This window comes from Pollicipes pollicipes, unplaced genomic scaffold (genome assembly GCF_011947565.3).
Source record: "Pollicipes pollicipes isolate AB1234 unplaced genomic scaffold, Ppol_2.1 Scaffold_4881;HRSCAF=5763_pilon_pilon_pilon, whole genome shotgun sequence".
Classification (NCBI taxonomy): domain Eukaryota; kingdom Metazoa; phylum Arthropoda; class Thecostraca; order Pollicipedomorpha; family Pollicipedidae; genus Pollicipes; species Pollicipes pollicipes.
Genome location: NW_023596576.1, coordinates 9,116,822 through 9,121,910, shown reverse-complemented (window position 1 = coordinate 9,121,910; position 5,089 = coordinate 9,116,822). Strand labels below are relative to the sequence as shown.

The following is a 5,089-nucleotide window of genomic DNA, read 5'->3' as shown; positions in this document are numbered from 1 at the left end:
CGGTGACCGCATCTCGCCCGTCTATTACTACGTGCGCAGTATCGCCGTGCGCAATCCCTTCCCGGCGGCCACCACCAACTTAAGCAAGCTCTACTGCCGCCTGGCATCACAGGGGTGAGTGTCAGCTCCCTCCTGACCACCACGAACCTAAGTAAGCTCTACTGCCGCCTGGCGTCGCAGGGGTGAGTGTCAGTCCCCTCCAGACTACCACCAACCTGAGTAAGCTCTACTGCCGCCTGGCGTCACAGGGGTGAGAGTCAGCTCCCTCCTGACCACCACGAACCTAAGTAAGCTCTACTGCCGCCTGGCGTCGCAGGGGTGAGTGTCAGTCCCCTCCAGACTACCACCAACCTGAGCAAGCTCTGCTGCCACTTGGTCGCTCAGGGAAGGTTAAAGAGAGAGGAGGGAGGAGATGCTGGCAAGCAGTATGCTGCTGGACAGTGTCCTCATGTTATGGCGCCGGTACAAACAGCCGCCGCCGGGACGGCGTAATCACTTCGTGATGATTTTGTATATGCTTCTGGTCGGAAGTTTATTGGGGAGCGTGTTTGACGAATGGAGTGGTTTATTATCATTTTGTAACTACATATCTCATTACCTGTGGTGACATTGCACACTTTCGTACTGGAGATGGCGATTGGGGGCGGTGCAAGTAATTTTGTCATCGGTTCTGGTGACACATTTTGCGGACAAGTTAGTGCATCTGCACAGGGTAAGCTTCAGTCAGGCCAGTATACATGAGATGTCCTAGCGGTCTAGGCTTAAGGTGGTTGTCACCGACCAGGACCACCAGGACGCGTCGCTCTGTGCTGCCGCGCCGCCGCCGCCGCCGCCGCTGACCCGCCCGGCGCCGACAGGCCGCCGCTGGAGGGCAAGGCGCGCCTCTCGGCCTCCGAGTACACCACGCTGTTCCTGCAGCTGCACGCGCGGCTGCAGCAGCGCGCCGAGCCGCGCGCCCTGCGCCCGCTGCTGGTGGCGCTGACGGGCTGCCTGCCGCGGCTCATCTGCACGGACGCCCTGTCCCCCTGGAGGCTGCTGCAGGTCAGCGCGCGGCAGCACCGGGGACGGTGTGACGGCCCGCGGCGATCGCTGCGGAAACGGCCGCCGTGCCACACGCAAATGTTTCGGACATGGACCGTCTGCAGTGATTGTGGTAGCTGGGGAGAGCACATAGTGGCATCGGCTCGCGGGCGTCAAGGCAGCGTCAAAATGGCGTAAAGACCACCAACCCAGTGCAGGAGTAGGCACGTCAATCCGGGTGTCTCGTTTAGTTCTGCTCTGTGCTACCCCTGAACTTAACATTTTTGCACTTTGCGATCTGAATAAGATAGTCAAAATTACACATTTAATACAAGATGTACATGATATTGTTGTTCTAACTTCAAGAGCTTCCTGCAATTTTCAAACAGGAAAAGCGCAGTGTGCCTTCCTCCAAGGTGCTTATTTGAATGCCTGGTCATGAAATGGGCGACGTGTCGCGTGAACCTGGCGCCCCATCGAACGCCATGCCGACGGCCCTGCGGTGCTGGCATGCCGTTGTCAGCGGACCTCACGCGAGCAGCGCCGCCCGCCGGTAACGCTGTGTCGCCGCCTCCAGATGCTGGCGATCAACGTGCAGTCGGCGCTGGCGGCGTCTGGCCGGCCGGACGGCGCCTCGCCGCTGCAGACGGAGCGGCTGAGCGAGCCGGAGCGGCGCGCCGCCGCCGCCGCGCTCGAGCCGGCCGCCGCCGCCCTGGACGCCCTGCTGCGCTGCTCGTACCGGCTGCCGGACGCCGAGCGGCGGCGGCAGTGGCCCCTGCTTCCCGTCGGTCAGTGTTGGCAGCAGCAGGCAGACAGGCAGAGCTAGCGCTGGGTTTTAACCGCGATTCATGCTTGTGGTGTACGGTATCGGACGGTGGGTGATAGTTGGCTGGATCGCAACTCTGTTCGTAGTTTCCGGCCCTACCACGCGTGTCCTGAGTGTACATGTCATCACCAGCCAGGTCACAATTGCCGCGGTGGTTTTCAGTGCGGCTGTACGTGTGCTGGCTGGCCGAGTCGCCCCAGGCGCTGTCCATGGAGCCGTTCTCGACGCGGCCGCAGCTGTGGGCACATCTCTGCCACCTGGTGAACGGCATGGAAGTCACCGCCGAGATGATCACTGAAGCCGGTACGCCACGCTCCAGCTCGCCTATCGGGCTGGTGTGCCGTGCACGGTTGGGTACTACAGTGCTATGGATGGTGTAGCCGTGCGTCTCATGGGTCGGTGGCAAGTATGAATAGGTGCATTTTTCGCGATTTGGATGCTTAACAACTCAGTGAGTGTGCACGCCACGATGCCTGCATTTCTAAGAGCAGCAGGTTATCATTAGTGGCTGATATACATAAGTTGAGCATGAATTTCATGAAATTGACCAGTAGTGGGGATTATGACTGTCAACACCATGCTATGTCTATTTTGCATTTGATCCCTCGGACTATTTCTGTAAATGTAGAAGTTTTTGTTTTGCTGCACGAATTGCTCGGGCACATTGGTAGAGGTAGATGGCAGGGGTGTCCCTCGATATTTATCGACCTCGGGCAAAACCCAGCTGTGCGGCGGCACCTCGACCCTGTCTAGTCCGTGCGCCATACTACGGTCTGGCCTGACCTTGTGCCCGTTGCGTGTCCACCTTCCCCGCCCATGCCAGCCCGAGGTCCGCGGTGCCGGTCCATGACCCGCCGCCGCCGTCCTGCAGCCGACTCGAACCGGCCGCTGCCGGAGGACCTGGACCTGGCCGGCTTTCTGCCGCTGGCGGGCGCCCAGCGCGGCCTGAAGCTGGCGCGGCCGCCGCCGTCGGCCGCCGCGCAGCCAGCTGTGCGCGCCGGCCGGCTGCGCGCCGCCTGCCAGCGGCTGGCGCGCCACGGCGTGGTCTGGAGCGCCGGGCCGGCCCAGCCGCTGCAGAGCGGCTACCGCGCCGAGCCGGGCCTCGTGCTCGCCCAGCTGCAGCAGCAGGTCGAGACGGACGGCCGCGACCCGACACGGTCAGTGGCGGGCGACGGCGGAGGCGGACAGGCCGCCGTGCGGCAAGGACTGCCGGCATATCACTGACGTGGTGCCGCAATTGGGAAGCATGGGAAGAATACGTGATGTGTCTATGGTCTATTAAAATGGCTATAGCTATGTCTATTATATTTACTATTATTTTTTAATTTACTATTGTTCATCATTATGATCATGACCATGGTCTGTTGAAAGTATAACAGTGCAATAAAGTGCAGGCATCAGGGGCGTTGGTGCGACGCGCTGTAGGCTAGCCTTACCAAGGCCGTTTGCGTTTTTAACCAATGTTCTGTGTGGCCTCGGCCTTGGGTCCAGATGTAGCTCTTTCCAAGTTCATCTTCAGTGTCTGGCGTTTTCCCGTCGCTGGTGCGGCAGCGGCCGCCCTGATGGCGCCGCCTCTCTGCTGACCTCCTGCCGGCGTCCGCAGGCCGAGCGTGGTCAGCCCCGAGATCGGCCTGGGCTCGTGTCCGCTGCCGGAGCCGGTCCTGTCGCCGGGCAGCGAGCCGGCGGCTGGCCCGCAGGCGCGCGCCGAGGCCAAGACCGGCATCCTGAAGACGGAGGTGGGTTCGCCGCCGCCGCCGCCGCCGCGTGCTGTGCTCCGGCAGTGTTACAGTCTTGGCGCACGAGGAGAGTGATGTTGGGGCTTCGTCATATTGAGTTGCAATCTGCGGAGTCAATGCATGCATCAATGTTTGCCCTTAATTCATTTCAATGGAACAGCCGTCCTAACGGCACTGAGTGCTATGGGTCCCTGGTGCTGGTTAGTTGGCGACATGATTATTCGTATAGTTTGTGGTCATGAGTTACGGCCAGTGTAAAGTACGCTGGGCGCTGCCAACACGAGCTGTAGCTGGCCGAGCGCCGGACGCTGCCGCTGCTCCGGACGGCTGTCTGGAGGCGTGTGAGCCGACGCCCCCGCGTGATCCGGCAGGCGTCGTCCGCGGGGCGCCGCCGACAGAACGTGGCGCTGCAGGCTCTGATGAAGTCGGGCCCGCGCGTGCCAGCGCCGGCCGAGGAGGCGCGACTCAGGGAGGGTCGCCAGGTGAGCAGCCGGCGCCGGCGGCGCTGCGGGGCTGCCGGCCGGGCTGGGCCCGCGCCAGGCCGCTCAGTCTGGCTGGTGGTGACACAGCAGTCCGTCGGACGCTCTATGGACTGCAGCGGAGATGGTGCGGCGTGGCCACTGTAACAGTACACGTTGTTTTGTGTGTGTCATAGAGGTTGCACACACCGTTCGTTCATGAAAATAATATCCTTGCGTGCTATCCTGTCGTTTCGGCTTGTTCCCGCCATTCATCGGGGATCCCGTGTGCGCGGTGTCTGTGTACTTGTGGCGGGTGGGGGTGCCGCGCCCGCCAGTGACGCCGGTCACGCCCACACAGGTGACGTTCCGGACGCCGTCTCCGCCGGCGCCGTCGCCGCCGGCGCCGCGGCCGGCACCGCCTGCGGCCGAGCCGCGTCCGCCCCCGGCTGACGGAGCCGCGCCGGCTGCCGGGCCCGCCGCCGGCTCCGGCCGCCGCCTGGCCGCCGCCGCGCGCACGCCACCCCCTCGAGGAGGCGCCGCCACACTTCAACCCGTGCGTGCCGCCGCCAGGCTGGGCGGGGGCGCAGCCGTGGGCGGCGGCAGAGCCGCAGCCGCCGCCACCGCGGCCGCCGCCGTACGACCCGCTGAAGCCGCTGTGGGGCGGCTGGCCGGCCGGGCCGGCGCCGCCCACCAACCCGCTGGCGGCCATGCTGAGCCAGTGCCGCGGCGCGGCGCCAGACCCGGTCGGCCGGCGCCCCGACGAACTGGGCGTCTACTCGCTGTTCCCCAGCGCGCCGGCGCCCGAGATGACGTCCCGCGGCGCCGCCTACTCGCTCTTCCCCTCGTCCAGCATGCAGCAGCAGGTGGGTGAGCCCGCATCCATGGCAGCAGATATCCATGTCGAGGTACAGTTAGTGAGCTTGGGAACGTAGTGAAGAGGATACGCGGAGAAATTGCCTCAACTGCGCTGTGCAAGCCGTCACTGTCGCCTATCGCTGTTCGTCTACATATGTAGAGGATCAGTGACCGGAATTAATGGCCTTAAA

At 63.3% G+C, this 5,089-nt stretch overlaps 1 long non-coding RNA gene across 1 annotated transcript; it reads left to right on the top strand.

Annotated features, from left to right (window-relative positions):
* Window positions 1-1,767: 1,767 nt before the first annotated feature.
* Window positions 1,768-2,753, top strand: LOC119101463 (uncharacterized). Its single transcript, XR_005094567.1, has 3 exons — window positions 1,768-1,808; window positions 2,009-2,149; window positions 2,718-2,753. It is a non-coding gene; the product is annotated as an uncharacterized LOC119101463 (long non-coding RNA).
* The last annotated feature ends 2,336 nt before the right edge of the window (window positions 2,754-5,089 follow it).